This window comes from Oncorhynchus keta, chromosome 10, assembly GCF_023373465.1.
Source record: "Oncorhynchus keta strain PuntledgeMale-10-30-2019 chromosome 10, Oket_V2, whole genome shotgun sequence".
Taxonomy (NCBI): Eukaryota; Metazoa; Chordata; class Actinopteri; order Salmoniformes; family Salmonidae; genus Oncorhynchus; species Oncorhynchus keta.
The window spans coordinates 2,186,748-2,201,561 of NC_068430.1; the positions used below are offsets into that span (position 1 = coordinate 2,186,748).

The 14,814-nt window shown below is 44.8% G+C and overlaps 1 protein-coding gene and 1 long non-coding RNA gene across 2 annotated transcripts in view; both read right to left on the reverse strand.

The window, feature by feature from the left end:
- LOC127932015 (transcription cofactor vestigial-like protein 4) overlaps positions 1–14,814 on the reverse strand; it is a 120,206-nt gene that overhangs the window by 99,654 nt on the left and 5,738 nt on the right. The window lies entirely within an intron of this gene.
- Positions 12,089–13,730, reverse strand: LOC127932016 (uncharacterized). The gene is made up of 3 exons (XR_008143571.1): positions 13,127–13,730; positions 12,455–12,669; positions 12,089–12,272 (listed from the first exon to the last, which is right to left on the reverse strand). It is a non-coding gene; the product is annotated as an uncharacterized LOC127932016 (long non-coding RNA).

Genomic DNA, 14,814 nt, shown 5'->3' on the forward strand with positions numbered 1-14,814 from the left:
TGGGTTTAATTGTTTATTTACTAAATACCCAACTAATCACACAGAATTACATATATAAGGAATGAATTATGCCTAGATAATTCTTTACGTCATAGGAAAGCGTCCCTAGTGGGCGGAACAGATATGACAGCTGGTTACACAAAAGAAAAGGGTCGGGGTTTAGTGAAGGAGCGGGAAGACTGAGGAACAAAGGGAAGAAGCTGTGCTATCGTAAATACAGTATCTTATGCATTCTAAATTACCGCCCATTTGGAAAAGGAAAATGGGTGTGTTTCATAGTTTACAACCTCTGTCTCTTCACGTGGGCGGGCCACTGAGTGAGCAGCCCTATCTTATGAAAACCCACATCTCACATTTTAGAAGTTAAAATCACATTTCATCCAGTCACAAATAATTTCATATTCAAACATTTAAATTGAACAACAATTACATGTGAATCCGATAACTCCGATGTGTAGACTTCCCACTGTAGAGTTTGTCATCCTATCATTGATGAGAATGTCTCAGATGACAACCGAACTGACATCATATTCATTAAGTACCACCGCATATGTTCAATTGGTCGGATTACCAGAATATAGTTCATTTCCCCCCACCTTCTGATGTTCCCAGAATCTCTATGTTAACCAAGGGGTTTTGCAAATGTAACCTCAGTAGGGTAGAGAAAGGAAAAAGGGGGGGGGAAAGAGTAAACCTACCCCCCCAGGCCAACGTCACGACAAGAATATATATTTTACTGCCTCCCTTGCACAGGCGTCATGTACACTCACTGGTCTCTTTTAATGTTGCACACTACAAGGAGTATAATGACGCCAAGATGTCTGTATTTTTGTTTTTGTTTTAAACTGCCTTATATGATGCTTGCATTGTGATTTTCAACCAAAAAAAGTTTAATACAAATGTAAAGCATGTCAAACATCCTTCCTCCCAATGAAGTTTCTATGGGAGAATTGCCAGGACATTCCGAGATACCCCCCCCCAAAAAATGTGGTTCATGCTGCCGTTGAGTCGCCCAAACTGAGCGGTAAAACAGACAGACAGACATACAAGCAGACCTGGGTTCCAGTGCATATACTGGTACTTAAAAGTTCACATGTATATGAATCCAGGTCTGCAGGCAGACTGGCAGGTAGATGGTGGAACGTGCCATCACGTCAGAGTTGTGATATACTGCAATGGTTAGAGGGATACCAAGCCAGAGCCAGAGCAGGACTACGGTCAATAGGTCAAAGTTGAGGTACAATATATTTTATATATTGAACAAAAATATATAACGCAATAATGTCAAAGATATTACTGAGCTACGATTCATAAAAGGAAATCAGTCAATTGAAATAAATTAATTTGGCCCTAATCTATATATTTCACATGACTGGGCAGGGGTGCAGCCATGCGTAGGCCTGGCTCCGACTGGGAAGCCAGGCCAAGACAGAAACGGCAAAGGAGAAATTAAACATGGGACTATGTTGCATTTGTATTTTTGCTCAGTATAGAAATCCAATGAACAGAGCTGAAGTGATTCCTTACTCTACATACCAGAGAGGCATGTTTTGTCTTTATAATACATTTCTAACTGAAGGTTGACAGGTTAGGACACTTCCACGCAGGAAAAAGGTTGCTTTGTGTTGTGTTACACCGGGGAAACAATGAACAGAAAACCTCCCCTTAGTCTTAGACAGGAAATAATAACATCGGACTTCCTTGGAAACAGATATGTTCTTTCCCTGACAACACTACAGCCCTCCATCTTATACAGCCAGAAGTGACAACACTACAGCCCTCCATCTTATACAGCCAGAAGTGACAACACTACAGCCCTCCATGTTATACAGCCAGAAGTGACAACACTGCAGCCCTCCATCTTATACAGCCAGAAGTGACAACACTACAGCCCTCCATGTTATACAGCCAGAAGTGACAACACTGCAGCCCTCCATCTTATACAGCCAGAAGTGACAACACTACAGCCCTCCATCTTATACAGCCAGAAGTGACAACACTACAGCCCTCCATCTTATACAGCCAGAAGTGACAACACTACAGCCCTCCATCTTATACAGCCAGAAGTGACAACACTACAGCCCTCCATCTTATACAGCCAGAAGTGACAACACTACAGCCCTCCATCTTATACAGCCAGAAGTGACAACACTACAGCCCTCCATCTTATACAGCCAGAAGTGACAACACTACAGCCCTCCATCTTATACAGCCAGAAGTGACAACACTACAGCCCTCCATCTTATACAGCCAGAAGTGACAACACTACAGCCCTCCATCTTATACAGCCAGAAGTGACAACACTACAGCCCTCCATCTTATACAGCCAGAAGTGACAACAACACTACACCCCTCCATCTTATACAGCCAGAAGTGACATCACTACAGCCCTCCATCTTATACAGCCAGAAGTGACAACACTACAGCCCTCCATCTTACACAGCCAGAAGTGACATCACTACAGCCCTCCATCTTATACAGCCAGAAGTGACAACACTACAGCCCTCCATCTTATACAGCCAGAAGTGACAACACTACAGCCCTCCATCTTATACAGCCAGAAGTGACAACACTACAGCCCTCCATCTTATACAGCCAGAAGTGACAACACTACAGCCCTCCATCTTATACAGCCAGAAGTGACAACACTACAGCCCTCCATCTTATACAGCCAGAAGTGACAACACTGTTTAGGCTATAGTCACAGAGCAGCTGGAATAACTAGAGTGTCGTACGTTGGGGGATTCCAGCACACATACAACAACCTCACTGTAAACGCTGATCATACAAAAGAAAACACAGGAACTTGTATTGTGCCCATGGGTTTACTTATAGGGAATAGTAACAGTATCCTGACTGATCCAGTTAGTGCAGTGTAGCATAACAGGGTAGCAATGTAGCAGTGTAACATAACAGTATAGCAGTATAGCAGTATAGCAGTATAGCAGTATAGCATAGTGTAGCAGTGTAGCATAATGTAGCAGTATAACAGTATAGCATAGTGTAGCATAGTGTAGCAGTATAGCATAGTGTAGCAGTATAACAGTATAGCAGTATAACATAGTATAGCAGTATAACAGTATAGCATAGTATAGCAGCAGCATAGTATAGCAGTATAACAGTATAGCAGTATAACAGTATAACAGGATAGCAGTATAGCATAGTGTAGCAGTATAGCATAGCAGTATAACAGTATAGCATAGTGTAGCAGTATAGCATAGTGTAGCAGTATAGCATAGTGTAGCATAGTGTAGCAGTATAGCATAGTGTAGCAGTATAGCATAGCATAGCAGTATAGAAGTATAGCAGTATAGCATAATGTAGCATAGTGTAGCAGTATAGCATAGTATAGCAGTATAGCAGTATAGCATAATGTAGCAGTATAGCATAGTGTAGCAGTATAGCATAGTGTAGCAGTATAGCATAGTGTAGCAGTATAGCATAGTGTAGCAGTATAGCAGTATAGCATAGTGTAGCAGTATAGCATAGTGTAGCAGTATAGCAGTATAGCATAGTGTAGCAGTATAGCATAGTGTAGCAGTATAGCATAGTGTAGCAGTATAGCAGTATAGCATAGTGTAGCAGTATAGCATAGTGTAGCAGTATAGCAGTATAGCATAGTGTAGCAGTATAGCATAGTGTAGCAGTATAGCAGTATAGCATAGTGTAGCAGTATAGCATAGTGTAGCAGTATAGCATAGTGTAGCAGTATAGCATAGTGTAGCAGTGTAGCAGTATAGCATAGTGTAGCAGTATAGCATAGTGTAGCAGTATAGCATAGTGTAGCAGTATAGCATAGTGTAGCAGTATAGCATAGTGTAGCAGTATAGCATAGTGTAGCAGTATAGCATAGTGTAGCAGTATAGCGTAGTGTAGCAGTATAGCATAGTGTAGCAGTATAGCATAGTGTAGCAGTATAGCATAGTGTAGCAGTATAGCATAGTGTAGCAGTATAGCAGTATAGCACAGTACAGCACTTGTTTAGTTGTTAAGCGTAGTATAGTGTAATGTAGCTCAGCCAAGGAGACTCTCCCTCTCAAATGTTGCTGCAAGCCAGAACATTCCAAGTGTCATAAATGCAAACAAGTGGGAGGATCTTCCAGTGTCTTCCTTGGTTGTTGGGCCGTGGAACAGGTTGTCTGTATTGTCTTGGGACAGAGAGGCTACACACAACATCAACAGCAAGTGACAACAGCCCTGGGAAAAAAATAAAACCCCAGCAGGGGCCATGAGAAGACCAGAGTGGTGCCCTCACCACCACCAATACAGGAGACATGAGAAGACCAGTGGTGCCCTCACCACCACCAATACAGGAGACATGAGAAGACCAGTGGTGCCCTCACCACCACCAATACAGGAGACATGAGAAGACCAGTGGTGCCCTCACCACCACCAATACAGGAGACATGAGAAGACCAGTGGTGCCCTCACCACCACCAATACAGGAGACATGAGAAGACCAGTGGTGCCCTCACCACCACCAATACAGGAGACATGAGAAGACCAGTGGTGCCCTCACCACCACCAATACAGGAGACATGAGAAGACCAGAGTGGTGCCCTCACCACCACCAATACAGGGGACATGAGAAGACCAGAGTGGTGCCCTCACCACCACCAATACAGGAGACATGAGAAGACCAGAGTGGTGCCCTCACCACCACCAATACAGGAGACATGAGAAGACCAGAGTGGTGCCCTCACCACCACCAATACAGGGGACATGAGAAGACCAGAGTGGTGCCCTCACCACCACCAATACAGGAGACATGAGTAGACCAGCAGAACCTCTCTCTCCAAACAAGGTGTACGAACCCGAGGAGACAACTGAAATAAGTAGGAGACATTCAGCAACTCTTGGGAGGACCATGAAATCAAATAGAAAAGCGTATTTATTGTTTAAAATTTAAAACCAACACCTTAAGGCCTTTTTGGCCTTTATTTTGGAAGGCCAGAATAGTGGCTCACCGATACACTACCATGCTCAGTTGACATGTTAGAGAGAACAGCATGGTAAGGCAGAGAGAACAGCATGGTAAAGCAGAGAACAGCACGGTAAAGCAGAGAACAGCACGGTAAAGCAGAGAACAGCATGGTAAAGCAGAGAGAACAGCATGGTAAAGCAGAGAGAACAGCATGGTAAAGCAGAGAGAACAGCATGGTAAAGCAGAGAGAACAGCATGGTAAAGCAGAGAGAACAGCATGGTAAAGCAGAGAGAACAGCATGGTAAAGCAGAGAGAACAGCATGGTAAAGCAGAGAGAACAGCATGGTAAAGCAGAGAACAGCATGGTAAAGCAGAGAGAACAGCATGGTAAAGCAGAGAACAGCATGGTAAAGCAGAGAACAACATGGTAAAGCAGAGAGAACAACATGGTAAAGCAGAGAAACAGCATGGTGAAGCAGAGAGAACAGCATGGTAAAGCAGAGAACAGCATGGTAAAGCAGAGAGAACAGCATGGTAAAGCAGAGAACAGCATGGTAAAGCAGAGAACAGAACATGGTAAAGCAGAGAGAACAGCATGGTAAAGCAGAGAACAGCATGGTAAAGCAGAGAACAGCATGGTAAAGCAGAGAGAACAACATGGTAAAGCAGAGAACAGAATGGTAAAGCAGAGAACAGCATGGTAAAGCAGAGAGAACAGCATGGTAAAGCAGAGAGAACAGCATGGTAAAGCAGAGAGAACAGCATGGTAAAGCAGAGAACAGCATGGTAAAGCAGAGAACAGCATGGTAAAGCAGAGAGAACAGCATGGTAAAGCAGAGAACAGCATGGTAAAGCAGAGAAACAACATGGTAAAGCAGAGAACAGCATGGTAAAGCAGAGAGAACAGCATGGTAAAGCAGAAGAACAGCATGGTAAAGCAGAGAGAACAGCATGGTAAAGCAGAGAACAGCATGGTAAAGCAGAGAACAGCATGGTAAAGCAGAGAACAGCATGGTAAAGCAGAGAACAGCATGGTAAAGCAGAGAACAGCATGGTAAAGCAGAGAACAGCATGGTAAAGCAGAGAGAACAGCATGGTAAAGCAGAGAACAGCATGGTAAAGCAGAGAACAGCATGGTAAAGCAGAGAACAGCATGGTAAAGCAGAGAACAGCATGGTAAAGCAGAGAACAGCATGGTAAAGCAGAGAAACAGCATGGTAAAGCAGAGAACAGCATGGTAAAGCAGAGAACAGCATGGTAAAGCAGAGAGAACAGCATGGTAAAGCAGAGAGAACAGCATGGTAAAGCAGAGAACAGCATGGTAAAGCAGAGAAACAGCATGGTAAAGCAGAGAGAACAGCATGGTAAAGCAGAGAGAACAGCATGGTAAAGCAGAGAACAGCATGGTAAAGCAGAGAACAGCATGGTAAAGCAGAGAGAACAGCATGGTAAAGCAGAGAACAGCATGGTAAAGCAGAGAACAGCATGGTAAAGCAGAGAGAACAGCATGGTAAAGCAGAGAGAACAGCATGGTAAAGCAGAGAACAGCATGGTAAAGCAGAGAACAGCATGGTAAAGCAGAGAGAACAGCATGGTAAAGCAGAGAGAACAGCATGGTAAAAACAGAGAAACAGCATGGTAAAGCAGAGAGAACAGCATGGTAAAGCAGAGAACAGCATGGTAAAGCAGAGAACAGCATGGTAAAGCAGAGAACAGCATGGTAAAGCAGAGAGAACAGCATGGTAAAGCAGAGAAACAGCATGGTAAAGCAGAGAACAGCATGGTAAAGCAGAGAACAGCATGGTAAAGCAGAGAAACAGCATGGTAAAGCAGAGAGAACAGCATGGTAAAGCAGAGAACAGCATGGTAAAGCAGAGAGAACAGCATGGTAAAGCAGAGAACAGCATGGTAAAGCAGAGAACAGCATGGTAAAGCAGAGAACAGCATGGTAAAGCAGAGAACAGCATGGTAAAGCAGAGAGAACAGCATGGTAAAGCAGAGAGAACAGCATGGTAAAGCAGAGAACAGCATGGTAAAGCAGAGAGAACAGCATGGTAAAGCAGAGAGAACAGCATGGTAAAGCAGAGAGAACAGCATGGTAAAGCAGAGAACAGCATGGTAAAGCAGAGAACAGCATGGTAAAGCAGAGAACAGCATGGTAAAGCAGAGAGAACAGCATGGTAAAGCAGAGAACAGCATGGTAAAGCAGAGAACAGCATGGTAAAGCAGAGAACAGCATGGTAAAGCAGAGAACAGCATGGTAAAGCAGAGAACAGCATGGTAAAGCAGAGAACAGCATGGTAAAGCAGAGAACAGCATGGTAAAGCAGAGAGAACAGCATGGTAAAGCAGAGAACAGCATGGTAAAGCAGAGAACAGCATGGTAAAGCAGAGAACAGCATGGTAAAGCAGAGAGAACAGCATGGTAAAGCAGAGAGAACAGCATGGTAAAGCAGAGAACAGCATGGTAAAGCAGAGAACAGCAGAAAGCAGAGAACAGCATGGTAAAGCAGAGAGAACAGCATGGTAAAGCAGAGAAACAGCATGGTAAAAGAGCATGGTAAAGCAGAGAACAGCATGGTAAAGCAGAGAACAGCATGGTAAAGCAGAGAGAACAGCATGGTAAAGCAGAGAACAGCATGGTAAAGCAGAGAACAGCATGGTAAAGCAGAGAACAGCATGGTAAAGCAGAGAGAACAGCATGGTAAAGCAGAGAACAGCATGGTAAAGCAGAGAACAGCATGGTAAAGCAGAGAACAGCATGGTAAAGCAGAGAACAGCATGGTAAAGCAGAGAGAACAGCATGGTAAAGCAGAGAACAGCATGGTAAAGCAGAGAGAACAGCATGGTAAAGCAGAGAGAACAGCATGGTAAAGCAGAGAGAACAGCATGGTAAAGCAGAGAGAACAGCATGGTAAAGCAGAGAGAACAGCATGGTAAAGCAGAGAGAACAGCATGGTAAAGCAGAGAGAACAGCATGGTAAAGCAGAGAACAGCATGGTAAAGCAGAGAGAACAGCATGGTAAAGCAGAGAACAGCATGGTAAAGCAGAGAGAACAGCATGGTAAAGCAGAGAGAACAGCATGGTAAAGCAGAGAGAACAGCATGGTAAAGCAGAGAGAACAGCATGGTAAAGCAGAGAGAACAGCATGGTAAAGCAGAGAGAACAGCATGGTAAAGCAGAGAACAGCATGGTAAAGCAGAGAAACAGCATGGTAAAGCAGAGAGAACAGCATGGTAAAGCAGAGAGAACAGCATGGTAAAGCAGAGAACAGCATGGTAAAGCAGAGAGAACAGCATGGTAAAGCAGAGAGAACAGCATGGTAAAGCAGAGAGAACAGCATGGTAAAGCAGAGAGAACAGCATGGTAAAGCAGAGAACAGCATGGTAAAGCAGAGAAACAGCATGGTAAAGCAGAGAGAACAGCATGGTAAAGCAGAGAACAGCATGGTAAAGCAGAGAGAACAGCATGGTAAAGCAGAGAACAGCATGGTAAAGCAGAGAACAGCATGGTAAAGCAGAGAGAACAGCATGGTAAAGCAGAGAACAGCATGGTAAAGCAGAGAACAGCATGGTAAAGCAGAGAACAGCATGGTAAAGCAGAGAACAGATGGTAAAGCAGAGAACAGCATGGTAAAGCAGAGAGAACAGCATGGTAAAGCAGAGAAACAGCATGGTAAAGCAGAGAGAACAGCATGGTAAAGCAGAGAGAACAGCATGGTAAAGAGAGACAGATGGTAAAGCAGAACAGCATGGTAAAGCAGAGAACAGCATGGTAAAGCAGAGAACAGCATGGTAAAGCAGAGAGAACAGCATGGTAAAGCAGAGAGAACAGCATGGTAAAGCAGAGAGAACAGCATGGTAAAGCAGAGAGAACAGCATGGTAAAGCAGAGAGAACAGCATGGTAAAGCAGAGAGAACAGCATGGTAAAGCAGAGAGAACAGCATGGTAAAGCAGAGAACAGCATGGTAAAGCAGAGAACAGCATGGTAAAGCAGAGAGAACAGCATGGTAAAGCAGAGAACAGCATGGTAAAGCAGAGAACAGCATGGTAAAGCAGAGAACAGCATGGTAAAGCAGAGAGAACAGCATGGTAAAGCAGAGAGAACAGCATGGTAAAGCAGAGAGAACAGCATGGTAAAGCAGAGAACAGCATGGTAAAGCAGAGAGAACAGCATGGTAAAACAGAGAGAACAGCATGGTAAAGCAGAGAAACAGCATGGTAAAGCAGAGAACAGCATGGTAAAGCAGAGAGAACAGCATGGTAAAGCAGAGAGAACAGCATGGTAAAGCAGAGAGAACAGCATGGTAAAGCAGAGAGAACAGCATGGTAAAGCAGAGAGAACAGCATGGTAAAGCAGAGAGAACAGCATGGTAAAGCAGAGAGAACAGCATGGTAAAGCAGAGAACAGCATGGTAAAGCAGAGAGAACAGCATGGTAAAGCAGAGAACAGCATGGTAAAGCAGAGAACAGCATGGTAAAGCAGAGAACAGCATGGTAAAGCAGAGAACAGCATGGTAAAGCAGAGAAACAGCATGGTAAAGCAGAGAACAGCATGGTAAAGCAGAGAACAGCATGGTAAAGCAGAAGAACAGCATGGTAAAGCAGAGAGAACAGCATGGTAAAGCAGAGAGAACAGCATGGTAAAGCAGAGAACAGCATGGTAAAGCAGAGAGAACAGCATGGTAAAGCAGAGAGAACAGCATGGTAAAGCAGAGAACAGCATGGTAAAGCAGAGAACAGCATGGTAAAGCAGAGAGAACAGCATGGTAAAGCAGAGAACAGCATGGTAAAGCAGAGAACAGCATGGTAAAGCAGAGAGAACAGCATGGTAAAGCAGAGAGAACAGCATGGTAAAGCAGAGAGAACAGCATGGTAAAGCAGAGAACAGCATGGTAAAGCAGAGAGAACAGCATGGTAAAGCAGAGAGAACAGCATGGTAAAGCAGAGAGAACAGCATGGTAAAGCAGAGAGAACAGCATGGTAAAGCAGAGAGAACAGCATGGTAAAGCAGAAACAGCAGAAAGCAGACAGCATGGTAAAGCAGAAGAACAGCATGGTAAAGCAGAGAACAGCATGGTAAAGCAGAGAGAACAGCATGGTAAAGCAGAGAACAGCATGAAAGCAGAGAACATGGTAAAGCAGAGAAACAGCATGGTAAAGCAGAGAGAACAGCATGGTAAAGCAGAGAACAGCATGGTAAAGCAGAGAGAACAGCATGGTAAAGCAGAGAACAGCATGGTAAAGCAGAGAACAGCATGGTAAAGCAGAGAGAACAGCATGGTAAAGCAGAGAGAACAGCATGGTAAAGCAGAGAACAGCATGGTAAAGCAGAGAGAACAGCATGGTAAAGCAGAGAGAACAGCATGGTAAAGCAGAGAGAACAGCATGGTAAAGCAGAGAACAGCATGGTAAAGCAGAGAGAACAGCATGGTAAAGCAGAGAGAACAGCATGGTAAAGCAGAGAACAGCATGGTAAAGCAGAGAACAGCATGGTAAAGCAGAGAACAGCATGGTAAAGCAGAGAGAACAGCATGGTAAAGCAGAGAGAACAGCATGGTAAAGCAGAGAGAACAGCATGGTAAAGCAGAGAGAACAGCATGGTAAAGCAGAGAGAACAGCATGGTAAAGCAGAGAGAACAGCATGGTAAAGCAGAGAGACAGCATGGTAAAGCAGAGAGAACAGCATGGTAAAGCAGAGAAACAGAGAGAGAACAGCATGGTAAAGCAGAGAGAACAGCATGGTAAAGCAGAGAACAACATGGTAAAGCAGAGAGAACAGCATGGTAAAGCAGAGAACAGCATGGTAAAGCAGAGAGGTAAAGCAGAGAGAACAGCATGGTAAAGCAGAGAGAACAGCATGGTAAAGCAGAGGACATGGTAAAGCAGAGAGAACAGCATGGTAAAGCAGAGAACAGCATGGTAAAGCAGAGAACAGCATGGTAAAGCAGAGAACAGCATGGTAAAGCAGAGAACAGCATGGTAAAGCAGAGAGAACAGCATGGTAAAGCAGAGAGAACAGCATGGTAAAGCAGAGAAACAGCATGGTAAAGCAGAGAACAGCATGGTAAAGCAGAGAGAACAGCATGGTAAAGCAGAGAACAGCATGGTAAAGCAGAGAACAGCATGGTAAAGCAGAGAACAGCATGGTAAAGCAGAGAACAGCATGGTAAAGCAGAGAAACATGGTAAAGCAGAGAGAACAGCATGGTAAAGCAGAGAACAGATGGTAAAGCAGAGAAACAGCATGGTAAAGCAGAGAACAGCATGGTAAAGCAGAGAACAGCATGGTAAAGCAGAGAGAACAGCATGGTAAAGCAGAGAGAACAGCATGGTAAAGCAGAGAACAGCATGGTAAAGCAGAGAACAGCATGGTAAAGCAGAGAGAACAGCATGGTAAAGCAGAGAACAGAGAACAACATGGTAAAGCAGAGAGACAGCATGGTAAAGCAGAGAACAGCATGGTAAAGCAGAGGACAGCATGGTAAAGCAGAGAACAGCATGGTAAAGCAGAGAACAGCATGGTAAAGCAGAGAACAGCATGGTAAAGCAGAGAGAACAGCATGGTAAAGCAGAGAACAGCATGGTAAAGCAGAGAGAACAGCATGGTAAAGCAGAGAGAACAGCATGGTAAAGCAGAGAGAACGGCATGGTAAAGCAGAGAACCGCATGGTAAAGCAGAGAGAACCGCATGGTAAAGCAGAGAACAGCATGGTAAAGCAGAGAACAGCATGGTAAAGCAGAAGAACGGCATGGTAAAGCAGAGAGAACAGCATGGTAAAGCAGAGAACAGCATGGTAAAGCAGAGAGAACAGCATGGTAAAGCAGAGAGAACAGCATGGTAAAGCAGAGAACACGGCATGGTAAAGCAGAGAGACAGCATGGTAAAGCAGAGAGAACAGCATGGTAAAGCAGAGAGAACAGCATGGTAAAGCAGAGAGAACAGCATGGTAAAGCAGAGAGAACAGCATGGTAAAGCAGAGAGAACAGCATGGTAAAGCAGAGAGAACAGCATGGTAAAGCAGAGAGAACAGCATGGTAAAGCAGACTCTCAACATGGGATGGGAAACGAGCTACATGATGCCAGGCCTGATCTGACAGATTAAAACACCAGATTGAACACAATGGTACCTATTCACAAAGAGTAATAATAATAATATAATAATATATGCCATTTAGCAGACGCTTTTATCCAAAGCGACTTACAATCATGTGTGCATACATTCTACGTATGGGTGGTCCCGGGAATCGAACCCACTACCCTGGCGTTACAAGCGCCATGCTCTACCAACTGAGCTACAGTAGGGGGTTAGGGTTCAACCTAGAGTGTAGGGGGTTAGGGTTCAACCTAGAGTGTAGGGGGTTCAACCTAGAGTGTAGGGGGGTTCAACCTAGAGTGTAGGGGTTAGGGTTCAACCTAGAGTGTAGGGGTTCAACCTAGAGTGTAGGGGGTTCAACCTAGAGTGTAGGGGTTCAATCTAGAGTGTAGGGGTTAGGGTTCAACCTAGAGTGTAGGGGTTAGGGTTCAACCTAGAGTGTAGGGGGTTAGGGTTCAACCTAGAGTGTAGGGGGTTAGGGTTCAACCTAGAGTGTAGGGGGTTAGGGTTCAACCTAGGGTGTAGGGGGTTAGGGTTCAACCTAGAGTGTAGGGGGTTAGGGTTCAACCTAGGATGTAGGAGGTTAGGGTTCAACCTAGGGTGTAGGGGGTTAGGGTTCAACCTAGGGTGTAGGGGTTAGGGTTCAACCTAGGGTGTAGGGGTTAGGGTTCAACCTAGAGTGTAGGGGTTGGGGTTCAACCTAGGATGTAGGAGGTTAGGGTTCAACCTAGGGTGTAGGGGTTAGGGTTCAACCTAGGGTGTAGGGGTTAGGGTTCAACCTAGAGTGTAGGGGTTAGGGTTCAACCTAGAGTGTAGGGGTTCAACCTAGAGTGTAGGGGTTAGGGTTCAACCTAGAGTGTAGGGGTTAGGGTTCAATCTAGGGTGTAGGGGTTAGGGTTCAACCTAGAGTGTAGGGGTTAGGGTTCAACCTAGAGTGTAGGGGTTAGGGTTCAACCTAGAGTGTAGGGGTTCAACCTGGAGTGTAGGGGTTAGGGTTCAACCTGGAGTGTAGGGGTTAGGGTTCAACCTAGAGTGTAGGGGTTAGGGTTCAACCTAGAGTGTAGGGGTTAGGGTTCAACCTAGAGTGTAGGGGTTAGGGTTCAACCTAGAGTGTAGGGGGTTAGGGTTCAACCTAGAGTGTAGGGGGTTAGGGTTCAACCTAGGGTGTAGGTGTTAGGGTTCAACCTAGAGTGTAGGGGTTAGGGTTCAACCTAGAGTGTAGGGCTGGACATAAGTAAGAAGCTATGTCCCAAAGGGCACACTATACCCTATATAGTGCACTACTTCTGACCAGAACTCTATGAACCCTGTTCAAACGTATCACACTACATAGGGTGCCCATTGGGACAAACAGCCAGAGGCAGTTGAACAGGATAATAGACATGAAGCGTCTCCTGGAGAAGATGTCTGGAAAACAACATGACAGCCCTCACAGGACTCAGCCATCTAGCTTTAAAATATACACCTTTACAGATAAAAACACAAGGAGTCCCAAACCACACCCTAACGCCCCTCTCCCCCCACGTAGTGCACTAGCTTGGGAAATGGGGTGTAATTTGGGACAAGCCCAAGCGTTGATGGTTTAGAAACACACTGGCAGCATTCCAAAAGGCACCCTATTTCACAGAGTGGACTCCTACCCTATAGGCTCTGGTTAAAAGTAGTGCACTACAAAGGGAATAGGGTGCCATTAGCCAAAGGGCTCTGGTTAAAAGAAGTGCACTAAAGGGAATAGGGTAGTTGTGCTGATCTAGGATCAGGTCCCACCCCATCTAATTCATTATAATCTATAGCACCAGTAGTGCTGACCTAGGATCAGGTCCCACCCCGTCTAATTCATTATAATCTATAGCACCAGTAGTGCTGATCTAGGATCAGGCCCCACCCCATCTAATTCATTATAATCTATAGCACCAGTAGCAGTAGTGCTGATCTAGGATCAGGTCCCACCCCATCTAATTCATTATAATCTATAGCACCAGTAGCAGTAGTGCTGATCTAGGATCAGGTCCCACCCCATCTAATTCATTATAATCTATAGCACCAGTAGTGCTGATCTAGGATCAGGCCCCACCCCATCTAATTCATTATAATCTATAGCACCAGTAGTGCTGATCTAGGATCAGGTCCCACCCCATCTAATTCATTATAATCTATAGCACCAGTAGCAGTAGTGCTGATCTAGGATCAGGTCCCACCCCATCTAATTCATTATAATCTATAGCACCAGTAGCAGTAGTGCTGATCTAGGATCAGGTCCCACCCCATCTAATTCATTATAATCTATAGCACCAGTAGTGCTGATCTAGGATCAGGCCCCACCCTGTCTAATTCATTATAATCTATAGCACCAGTAGCAGTAGTGCTGATCTAGGATCAGGTCCCACCCCATCTAATTCATTATAATCTATAGCACCAGTAGTGCTGATCTAGGATCAGGTCCCACCCCATCTAATTCATTATAATCTATAGTAGCAGTAGTGCTGATCTAGGATCAGGTCCCACCCCATCTAATTCATTATAATCTATAGGACCAGTAGCAGTAGTGCTGATCTAGGATCAGGTCCCACCCCATCTAATTCATTATAATCTATAGCACCAGTAGTGCTGATCTAGGATCAGGTCCCACCCCGTCTAATTCATTATAATCTATAGCACCAGTAGCAGTAGTGCTGATCTAGGATCAGGTCCCACCCCATCTAATTCATTATAATCTATAGCACCAGTAGCAGTAGTGCTGATCTAGGATCAGGTCCCACCCCATCTAATTCATTATAATCTATAGGACCAGTA